Below are 12,146 nucleotides of genomic sequence, written 5' to 3'. Positions count from 1 at the left end.
AGGCAATAAAATGGCGAAGAAATTATAGGAAAAGAAACGGTAAACCGGCGAACCGGAGTAGGGACCTGGGGTCCATAAGTGACACCGAAACGCGGACCCAAACTTTGAACCCTCGCCCCGATCTTACGTGAACTGTGGACGAACAGTATCCTGGAACGGAAGGGTAGCTGCAAACGGCCGTGGCAGGTCAAGAATGTCCCCGGACGAGGACCTTAGAAGGCGTTCGTTCAAAAATTAGTTGCCAAAAAAATCGAAAAGGCGTTCGATAAGCACAGAGCACCGAACAGTGGACGCCACGCCGCGCGTGTCGCTCTGCGCCGATCGTCGAAAGTACACTAGCGCCCGGGGGCCGGGGTTCGGCACTCAAAACCCCGCCAGCAGCGTCATAGCCCCATCCCACAGCCGCAAGCCCCGCCGCAGACCCGCTTCCGCTTATCTCAGCCGTCCACCGATCGGGCGCGGCTGTGACAGCCGACAGCGGTGCGATTAAATATACCTCCGCCTCGCCGCGCGCTACCCCCTCCGGTGGGGTGATCCTCCGCAACCCTAACCTCAACCAGCGAATTGTGCCCGTTTTTTTCGGAGGGAGGCCTAATGCGAAACGCACACCACTAGCGATCGCCCGCTCGTTCCTTGTGTGTGGCGGCTGACTGATTGTTTTACTGTTCTCCGCCGTGTGCGTGTGTGTTTGTGTCCGGGGGGGTGAGCAACACACGCACCTCATTACGCCATCATCCCGGTACTGGTGGTGGTGTGATACGGATTGATTGTAGCACAAAACAATCCTTCACGCGGCAATGTGTTCCACCTTAGAGCCTTAGGCGGCCTGATAAGCCTGCGGTGTAGCCTTTAACCCCCCCTCGGCCAGTGGCGTTTAGATAGGGTGGTGCGCCCTTATTCTCGGCGCCCCTTGCCACCGTGCACCGGGTTAAGAAGCCGTGACTCGAATTGGGCGGTGGACCCCAATGGCTAATCACCTCGAATAACAATAAATCTCTTCACATAAATTGGAGTACTTGAAGATGCCGATTAGGCGTGGTGGGTACAATAAAAGCGACCAGCCATCGTCGGGAATCACCGGAAGTCCCGAAATACAGAATTCGCTGAACTCAGCGTTCGCCGTTCGCCTCGGTCGAGTGACTGCGCGGCCCGGAGTTACTCAAGCGGCCGGTCGGCCACCGTTATCTTTCTGCGCTACGCAACTCTTCGCGTCTACGCACGCCTGTGGCTGGCAGCTCAAGGTTTCGGGAAGTGCCATCACCGCGCCCGACAGTTCTCTCTCCTTGTCTCTCTGTAGGGGTTGCTGGGCGGCTCTTCAGGTGCGGCTCGCGATATCAGCCACGATAGCGCGCCGCGCCGCTGATGGTTTGCGTGAACCGTCTAGGACACACCAACACCGCAGCAGCAGCCGGCAGAAAGGTGACGATCGCGCGCACCGTCTTCGTCGTCGTCGTCGGAAGATCCACCACCGTTGCTTGCGCTTAACCTTTTAATTACGATCGCTTCGCTCTTCAGCAGCGCCGTTCGCGAATTAGCGCCTCAGGAATGTTGGCGAACGATGAGGGAGTCGGACCGTTGCGTTGGGCGGTGAAGATCGTGAGGCCCGATGCCGCCGGATAGATCGCGTTGAGATCGCGATGCGATGCGATACGATCGGCCGATTATCATACCAACGCCACCGACACCGCCGAGTCTACTGCCTGCGCCTGTGAGAGGGAGAGACGAGAGAGAAAAACAAGACAATCAATTAGCAAATTGGATGCTCACCGTCTAGATGCTAACAATAGGTCTACGAATGTAGTGTCTTATCTAATCAGTGCCCTCCCCCGTTGCAAGGGCATGTGCTCTTGGGTGTGCTCCGCAACAAGAATGGTTTTGATTTCTAAATACCGCCCGGAGAGTTAAAACGAGGTCTGTTCGAAAAGTATCGCGGAGCGTGGTACATCATGAGTTCTTGTCACAGGGTAGAACGGTCCATAAGGAATATCGGCGAATTTATGACCAAAACCAACACACTAATGATGCCACAGACACAGTATTCCCCAGATCTGGTCCATTGTGACCTTCTTGTTCCCGAAACTGAAGATCGCCATGAAACGACGACTACGCTACGCTACGATTGAAGAGATAAAGGCAGCATCGTAGGAGGGCCTGATGGGGATCACTTTGAAAGGGACAAAATAGATACTCATGAATAAATAAATTAGAAACAAACAAAATTTGGCGATATTGGTTTAGCAGACAACGTATCCTTAAAACGAAATCACTGAGTGTTCGTGCTGATCGCCCAGAAGTTGGAACCCGCCTGAAATCTGCCACGTGGATGACACATTTTTGTAACCAAAGTCTTTGCCGGAAGTTCGCCCTTTTTGCCAGCCCCAAGTCACATCATATCGCCTACAACCGGTGCTACATTCTTGGGCTGAGTTGGCATTTTAAAAAACCAGCCCCAAACTAGAACCTTTGAGCGGATGTGGAGGATCCCGGGCGCTATCAAACGACAACGTCAGCGACGGCAAACAACCGTTGGCCGGCCTGGCTACTCCACAAACAACGCCTGTATCCCGTTACGTTACCCCCGCCCAATCGAAGCTGTTTACACCGTGAGCGAGACAGCGGCACGTCCCCAAACGTGCCAATGTTTACATAATCGCCGCAATGCCCGTCCGATAATGGGTTCCGCCGCTGCTTGTCCGTTGCAATGTAAGGGTGAGTAACATCGACAACTGATAACGGCGATTTCCTCCTGACCGCCACAGGAAACGGCACAGGGCCCAGGCGGGTGGTCATCAGTGACACCATCCCTGGGGGAATTCTGCGAATGAAGAAACCCTGACGCCAATCGATTGCGATTCTCGATGCATGGCTAATTAAAAACTCTTCACGTAAATAATGCATCGGCCAAGGTTGCCGATTATGACCGAGTGGCCGACCGATCCAGAGAGCATGCACGAAGGTCACTCAGCGCATAACTTACGTCTTCTTCCCGGCCCGGCCTCGCTAGCTTCCAACGCATCTGGCGACGCATCTGCCGGGGCCTGGAGATTGGATTTGTTACTCGACTCGAGCCTTGAGACTCGCCTCGAGACCAACAGTCGGAGTCGGAGTGTGGAGTTTGCCCATAAATATGCAAAACGACGACAGTCGACACACCGAAACCGCCGGCTCACAGCCACGGCACACCACGCCGGTTGACAGCTAAATTGTTTAATAATACTTGTCCGATTTCGCGGTTCGCGAGACAAATAAATTGACTCGTACAAGTCGACCCTGCCAACGGACACCGCCGCCAAGTGGGGCCGTCGCCGCCTCCACATCCAGACGGGACTGCGTGAGTGTCACTGTCACTGGTTGGTCCCGCGCTGGTTCTTGCACTTGCGACTGGACGGCGAAAAGTTCACAGATCGTTCCGAATCCGAGAGCGGCCGACTAGGACTAGGCGATCGATGGCGAGATGGAGATCAGGGCAAATAAGCGAAATGAGCTCACCAGGCCGTCGGGACTCAATTCGCCAATTCTTCCGTCAATATCGAGCTCTCGAGAGCTAAACAAATGTGGACGTGGACGTGGACGCGTCGCGCTCGGGCTGTCACCGGCGTCAACATTGTTGATCGATTCATTCGCCATTCGCACTTCGAACGCTGATCCGTGATCAGTGATGTGAACCGTTGTGAATTTGATTAGCTCACAGTGGACGAAGTTGTTTGCCGAGTGGTGGCCGGCGGTGCTGCTGCTGCTGCAACTCCGCTGCATCGTCCCGAGAATTTGCGCATCGGTTCGAGCTGGGCACCCGAATGTGATCATCACCAAACCATATGACACCATAACCCAAACCCATTTTGGAACACCAAAACCATAAAGTCATACTGTCGGCCACTAGGAAAACAACGATATGGCCAAACAGCGGCCAGGCAACGTAGATAAGTTCGGCACACACAGAACCCCGCTATCTCGGACCATAAACTCGGGCACTCAAGTCGCCGAAGGTGCCGAAAGCCGTCCCAAATACCGTCCCGAGCTGCCCGATTATCAAGTCCCCGGAAAGTGGCGGAAAGCCGGAAATTGGCAACTGTTGGCTGGGTGCACACACCCGCCCAGGGTAGACAATCGTGACAATTTGATTAAGCCGGGCCACGGTTGATCGAGCGCCAAGCGGTTCGATTGTCGCGGTCTCCACCGGCGCCGGTTCGGGCAGGCCCCGGGGTTTAATTGGAGCAATTATTTACGCCAACAACTGTGAGGCGAGGTACAGCCACAAGCGACGACACTGGCGACGATCGGGAGTGGCGAGTTGTCGACGTTGTCTTTCTAGGTCGATGCCGATGGTAGTTATGATGGCCCCGGAGAGCAGCGATGCACTGATTGAGCGCAGTCGCAATCGGAGATGCAGCCGGGGCTACAGCAGGTCACCAGAACGATCGGCTGCCAGTGTCATTCCCGGTTACTACTGCCATGGGGCGTGCGATAAGAAGTTGAACAAACAGGCTCCAATTCTTATTGGAGCCACTTATTCTAATTCTTCCAGATCATGATCGTTCCATCGTGAACCAACTTCCGCTAATCGCGGCAGAAGATTGCTCAACCTCAACCGGCATCCTCCTATTAAATCGAACCCCTCATCCAGCTATTACTCCATCGCGGATCCGGTTGGAGTCTTTGGGCTTCGTTTTTGTTTTCTACGTTTGCAGTGCTCCGTGCTGTTTTTCGGTAAGCTCATCAATTTTCACCCTCAACGGGCCCCCCGCCGGAAGGCTCCTTTGGAGGCGCGGCCCCGGGGCTTTGACCCGCCCGGACGGACGGACAACACGGCAAACACTGCAAATTGAGGCCAAAAATGGTCCGATTGTCGGGCGCTCTGTTTAATGTGCCCGCTGGCCAATGTTTTGGAAACTGTTTGCCTTTCGCGGCGCGATGTACTTTTATGTTTCGTCCCCCTCCCCCCCTCCGGTTTTTTGTTCTTCTTTTCGTCGACCGCCGGGGCCGACAATTTATTGGACCGCTTTATGTTTCTTCTTTGCCGGTCCCCGATGCGTCAGAAAGTGCTTCAAAGTTTTCGTGTCCACCGCCTTCGGGAGTGCCTTCAAGTGTCCATCGGCGACGATGACGAAATGGCCGGCATGTGTAACTTTCTTTTGCCGGGCAGAACAGTCCTCAGTCCGCGCGGGGTGACCTCGACGCAGGCACGTGTTGCGCACGGTTCCCCCGGTGGCGTCCAATTAGCACACCGCGGCGTACGGTAATTAGATCGGTTTCGTCGAGAATAGCCGGCTCGGATCGCATGTCACCCACCAACAACAACAGTCCCGCGGGTCGCCCGGACCGGGGCAACGCAATGCAATTTTCATCCGCGAGTGCGGTTCGCATGCGGCACGCTTCACTGGCCGCGGCCGATCTTCCGATAGAATCGCAAGATCTCGCATTCCCGTGGCGGTTCCGCCTCGGCGAGTCTCTCGCGGCGTAATGGAATCCGGTCAGCCCGCCAGCCAGCCAGCCGTTTTTCCCACCATTAACCCGGCCCCGGGGAGGGGGCTAAATGGGGATTCCGTGTCGCTGTCTCTCGAGCGCCGCTCAGAAAAACCCCCGTTTGTTGTGTGTCGAGTGGCGCTGGAGATGCATCTCGCGAGCGTCTAGCGCGCCCCATTAGCGACACAATGTGTTTGTAATTGTTCCGCGAGCGCGAGAGAGCTGCAGATCCGGAGCTTGGTCACGGATGAAGTAACGGTCCCTTGGGTCCGTGAATTGGGAAATAGTTTAATCGACGCGCGAGCGTTTCAAGTTGTTGAATCTTGAGTGTCGCCCCGCCGAAAACACGATAACCTCACGTCATTACGATCGGCACAATGGGCCTCAAGAAGGCCCGCGTGAAATGGCCCCGTTTATGGGCTGAGTGCGGCTAAGCCGCAAGATCTGCATAATTTTCCCATACAGACCAGAAGAAAGACCAAAGAATCGCCGAGCAACGATTTGTTATGATCGCTTCGGTCAGAAACGATCCGCGCGACGGCGGCTGCACTGCACGATATGTGATCTGGGGAGAAGAACTTGAAGCACTCGACCGACCCGATAACGATACGCTTCGCTTCGGGTCCCAAACTCCTAAACTTTCTCAATCGTCCAGACCGGGAGCAGGAATGACGGACGGAAAATGCATAATCCAAATGGGCCTCTCGAGCCTTAGCCCTCTGGGTGACTAATTTTCTAATCACCCGACACAAGCAACTACGACACCAACAGGCCTTTCGCCGAATGGACGGCCCTCCGAGCAACGGTTCATGGGCCATCGGAACTGCGTGTAGTTTACATCACGATAAAGCTCACCGGGTATACACGCCGGGGCTGATCTTGGCGTTGGGCGGCGCGTTGTTTCATGTCCCCGGGGGAAACCAGTTCCCATAATTGATTCCATCATTTGCCCACTGTTTCTGCTACTTTGTCTGCCCCTAGGTGGACCCCTTCTCGACCCTCGATACGATCGAATGGGACACTCTATTTCTTGGAATATTTTAATCATAGAAGACTAGGGGCCAAGGTTTCGAATGACGCTCCGACGCTTGATTATTCAAGCAGCGGGCCATCGGCCCTCGGTGGTGCATTCCGATACGCCCGGAATTCCCTGTTGGACGATAGAACCCTTTTCCCGGAGCAGCACGCTGAAGTGAGATGAATCGGTGTTCCGAAGAAATCAACATAAACCCGGCCGGCAACCGAACCGGAACGTCAACAAGAGAGATAACCGACGGCAGCCCGGACACCACCGTCTTGGGACCACATGTGCGTCGAGCCTTTTCGGAGCCCCTAGGACGAGGGAGTTCCGGGTAAAGTCACTCCGAAACCCACCCAGAACCTGACCACATGTTGCACAGAAGTTCTCTCCCGCAGTGAGCTCACGGCTCATGGCGACCCCTATCAGTGCCTCATTTTCATTACCGGCCGTTTCGTTGCAGCTTCATTCGGCTGCACACGGGATTGCCGGGTCTCGGTCAGGCCCATCAGGGTTTGAGTCAAGGTTTGCAAATTGAGACCCCCGTCAGGAGGCTGGGATCATCACAATTGTCGAAGCGACCGAACTCGGCCTGACAGACGGCGCGTTGACGAGAAGTTGCTGATGCTGCAGGCCACAGTCCGTCACCGTCACCGGAGCTCAGACAAATTTGCATCTTCCGGTACGGGCTTAATCCTGCCCGGCTTGGCGTTGGATGCCAGACGAGTTTGTGGCAGAAGATTTGTTTAAATCCACTCGATGGTGGCCTCACACGTCTTCCACTAATCTTTCCAATTTTGTCCCATCCCAATTTGGGTTGCAGTTTGAAATATGGCCGCCCCACAAAAGTGTAGCTCCAGAAAAGGGACCGAATTGGAACCCTTGCGTAACTCCTTCCACCGACATCGGCCCTTAATCCACGGGCTTTCGGTTTTCCACGGAAGAAGCTTAAGACACTAAACACACACACACATGCACCCCTACGCACAGCGGCCCGTAACGGGTGTCCAAATTAATAAAACTACACTTAACCGTGAGTGAAATGACACCCGTGGTCCTGCAGTCCCCGGAACACTCCGTACAGCGGCTGAAGTTTTACATCTTATAATTTGCGTGGCCGCTCCCGGTAGAAAGTTAAGACCGCTGCAAGGCAAATGTCATTACCTTGAACACTCGCAGTGTGTGTGCGTTGCGGCCACCCTTTTATGCAACCGAGCCGCGGCCCACTAATATTGCCCGATGCGCCCGGCGCCGAAGGAGATGGAGCCATTCATCTGGCACCGGGTGGCCAGCGGGTTTTCTTTGCGCTACCTTACCTTACGCCAACCGTCAGACAGACCGTCGCTGGTTACCGCGCCGGTTGCCAACTCAAGAGTGGGGACATCAGGTGAGCCGATCGTACGATCCTGGCTCGCGGTACACGCAATCATGTAGAGCAATGCCCATTCGCCATGCAGTCGGGCCGCGTGACGTCCACGGCGACGTATGTTGCCTCGCCGAAAGATTTAATGAAAAGTTGTTCGACAATAAAAACCCATTTTATGCAGCTTTTTTCGGGGGAGGCGGCCATTCCTTAAATTATAGACCTCCAGGAGCGGCGACTGTAAGTTGTTTAATTTCTTAAATAAGCAGCGGGTTGTAAAACGGCCGTACTCAGAGCGACCCATGTAGCGCGGTGTCCTTAAGGTTACACACCAAAGATTCCAAACGAGACCGCTTTTCGTCCCGGTGGGGGGAATATCTCACTACACACCGAGCGTAACCGGTCTTCATCAAAAACCCGGAACGGACTCCGTGTCGACAATGAATCATCGTAACTCTCCCAAGCAGCGAAGGTCTCACCTGGTGTTTGATCATTACGAGCAATCGGACGACCGCCGAGCTGATTCGAGCCAATCTTGAAGTCCGATTGGTCACGCAGATCTTAGTTCTTCGCGGTTCGACCTTGACCATGGCCTCAGCGACTAAAAATAGACTTCCCGGCTCACCCCGAAACGCCGCTAATAGGAATCGGCCAAGCCGCGCCATCCCACGGGTCCCCGCAACTTCACCTTGGCACGGTTGTTGCAACAGTTTCCTCTCCGTTGCATAACCTCCCATTAAGGGCGGTCGTACCGGTGAGGCAAGTGCAATTTCCCGCCACCGTCGCCGGGTTTAGTTTCGCACTTCAAGCGCTGCTACTAAGTTCCTTTCACTATCTAGCAGTGGCCACAGCAAGTAGCGCCACGCAGCTCAAGCGGCACACCTTCAAGTGCGCCACTTGCGCTTCTCACGCGAACACAAATTTGTACAAAACTTGGACGGTTTTCCTCTAAACTATGGTCCGACTAGCGGTTGAATGATGAGTAACAATCGCTTCCGCATTGTCGGTCACTCTGAGTCGGCATTCTGGAGTGAACATGTTTGAACAATCGCGAGTTCGATCGGTTAGTGAAAATCATTGTGACTCACGCGACAGACTTTAGTTGGAACGTTCTGGAGTCGCTCTTGAGACTACCCACTGGCTGTTCCACACGGTTCCTTTCACGCCACGGCACGCCATTTGCATCGCTAAGCAGAAGAAAGGTATTTGGTTAGAGGAAGCCGATGATAATGCGCCACGCAAAACACACTCATTTCCGTGCCACAACCTTCGTAAGCTTTCAACGCCATGTCACGAAGCGCGTGCAACAATCGTTGTGGCCTATTGTTTACTGTTTGGTAAAATATTTGACAACCCAAACAATAGACCACCAGACCGCATGGAAAATCGGCGCGTGGTGGTTCCCATCCAAAACTCCGTGCGACAAGCACTTACTTTTTGGACAATTTATCTAATCTTTCACACACGTCACACGGACAATCGATCAAAATGGCCGTGTCTTGGCGGGTGTCACGAGTCGCGTATCATCGCAGCCCATGTCAACTCTACGCCCGGCATAGCAGCGTGTGAACCCGCCCCCCGGGGGACCAGGGACCGACCGAGCAAACATATCGCTGTCCGGACTCTTCCGACTGCTCCTTCGAAGGGTGAACTAATGAAAGCTGCTCGGCCATAGGGCGGACGGGACCAATATTTAAACACTTGATGGAACGGGTTGAGGATTTCCAACTTCTTGGTGGTCCCCGAGAGTCCCAAGCGGCCCTAAAACACGCACCTAATTGAGACGTTCCGGCCGGTCCGGTCGTCCGCACGCGCGGTCAGCAACTTTCAACTCTTATTAAAGACATTTTTCAAATCACCTCCACGTAAAAGGCTCCCGGGGCACAATTCTGACGACTCTCTCCGAATGCGCGCTCCGTGAAGATGTCGAGCCGCAGATAATGCCACGTAGGGGTAGAATATGACAACCGAAAACCGATTATCGCCCTCGCCGCCCGCGGTTCTTCTTCTCCGTTGGCTCGGGCCAGCACTCCTTCTCGGGTTGGGCCCGTGGGCCAAGATTTGAAAAATGATTCGATCGCGTCTCGCGTCTTTATCGCGCACCGGCTTTATGCTCCATTTCCGTTTTCCACCCGGCGGACGGGAACTCTCACCAGCCAGCCCGGCCTGACGGGTACATATATGTTTTCGGTTTATTGCCCAAAGTCGGAGGTGTGGTTCCTGTTGCCGACGCTGTGCGAAGGGCCACGAAGCTTCACCGGGCGGATGGGATGTTTTATTACGCTACGCTTCGCGCATAACGACTTCATGATCGGTGGGGCACACGGAATGGAAAAGATGGAGTGGAGACTCCGCTCCATTGTTGGCAGTCAATTGGAAATTGTCTATCTATGGTTTATGGGGACAGACAGAGCTGAGGACGGGACCGGCTGTGTGCCGATAGCCGTACAAGAGCAGGAGCAGCGGCAGCAGCACCGGCAGCATCTGCCGGTAGTCAATGTTTATGCTTCTTCGGCAAGGGTTCTTCGAGTGTTCGACCGACAAGCCCCCTGGTCGTTTGTCGTCGGCGGCGTGTCGGCGCACTGCTTAAACATGGTGGCAACAACTTATCGGAGTACCATAAGCGTGACGTGGAGAATGTAATTCCCACATTCCCCAACCGGGGAGGGCTTCAACAGGTACTACCCACCCCGGGGGGTGGCAACATAATGCTGTGTCGTGCATCTCTGAGCCGAGAAACAGCTCGCCTTCGCGCCGGACACATCTTTGATCGTGCCCCTGGGGACGGGAACCGGGCGCGAGAAAGTTGCATAAATTATGCACCACTTTGTGCATCAGCCGAAACGAGCTAAGATGGCCCCAGATATTTTTGGGGTCCACAGTTTTATTTTAACTTCGCCACCGTTAGGGTTCGGGCGTAACATTAATCATATTCGCATCTTGTATGGGGTGTGTGAAGATTGTCGGATCGTGTCTCGACACCCACACCCGGTTGATGGTCTTTTTTGGTTCACCGATTCCCAAACCGATTCGTCTACGGGAGATTAGCCTAAGACGGTAGCTCTAAGACGCGTAGCGGTGCACCAAATAAGTAAGAAATAAATCGGGATCGGCTTTTGGGGGGGAAGTCTCTAATCCGTCATACGACGGGGCCCCCAAACGGGTGCGCCTGGTCCACCTAATCCTGCACCACTCGGTTCTAGAAATGCATGCACAGCGACCGAAGACATCACCACTTTCGCCGCCACACACAAACATCAACACCGTCAAAAGGGCGATGCTCGATCATAAATTAACACTCTCTCTCTTTCCCGGATCGGATCGGATTGAAATCGGGTTGCGCGTTGGCTGGCCCCGGCGGGGGGAGGCAACATATTTTCTTACACGAGTCCCCGACTAGCGACTGGGCCGTCTGAAAAAGGGGCCGAAGAAAAATAGATCTTTATGTCAGCGCCATAAACTTCATTCATATCCCGTCTACGAAACCGGTAATCGGATCCCAGCGTCCGCCGCCGCCAACGGGAGCCTTCGGGTCGGCTCAGCCGTGTCCCCCTTAGTGTTCCCGCTGCGTGATGTTATCTTTTGACACCCGAAATGTACATAAACCCCTCGTTCGGATGATCTGAGTTCGTGATCGTTCCGGACCGAGCATCGTCAGGGGGCGGTGCAGTCACACCACCAGGCCGCTGGGCCGCAAAAGTGTTTGCGTTTGCGCAAACAACCTGCGCAACCCATTAATTGGCCGTTTCCTGAGCCGGGCTCGGAAGGGCTCGCCTGTGGCAGCACAGAACGTGGTGACCGCGCTCGGCAAACTGCTGCGTAAGTCTCTTGTGAGGGGCAGCGGCTATACGACGCGCTGACGAAACCGGACCGGTGGCCATGCGTCGGAACCGGACGGATCGTTCGATTGCAGTTTGCGCTCAAATCAGCAACTATTGTGGCGGTGGGGTGGGGGTCCTTGCGTTAGCTTACGCGTCGTAGAATCGGGTGCACGCAAATTGAGTACGCGCCAATCGATGCCATCAAGTGTCAAGCGTTGCGATGATGAATACAGACCCTCTTTTGATTAACATCATCGATCAATAATCGGAAAAGGAATCGTTTAGATTCACGGAACTTTGTCCAGAGCCCCGAAAAGACCAACTTTAAGCAATTATTCTGTGATCTTAATTCCAATTCTAACGGTGGACTCAACAAGCCAATGCTCGGAACCGAGGTTCCTGGCTAGAAGGTTTGGTTCTATCCATTTCATCTGGTTCCACTACTGATTGAGCCACCGACATTGACAAGCGGCATGTCATT

The 12,146-nt window shown here is 54.3% G+C and overlaps 1 protein-coding gene across 2 annotated transcripts in view; it reads right to left on the bottom strand.

Moving 5' to 3' along the window:
* LOC128268203 (protein windpipe) overlaps window positions 1-12,146 on the bottom strand; it is a 30,472-nt gene that overhangs the window by 13,898 nt on the left and 4,428 nt on the right. Inside the window, exon 1 of one of the 2 annotated variants that reach the window (XM_053005239.1) lies at window positions 128-302. The exons of the other annotated variant lie outside the window; for it this stretch is intronic. The gene's annotated coding sequence lies outside the window, so the exon portion shown is untranslated. Of the gene's footprint in view, window positions 1-127; window positions 303-12,146 lie in introns of those variants that run through there. 2 annotated transcript variants of the gene reach the window in all.

Source organism: Anopheles cruzii, chromosome 2, assembly GCF_943734635.1.
Source record: "Anopheles cruzii chromosome 2, idAnoCruzAS_RS32_06, whole genome shotgun sequence".
Taxonomy (NCBI): domain Eukaryota; kingdom Metazoa; phylum Arthropoda; class Insecta; order Diptera; family Culicidae; genus Anopheles; species Anopheles cruzii.
This window is presented reverse-complemented; position numbering and strand designations above follow the sequence as displayed.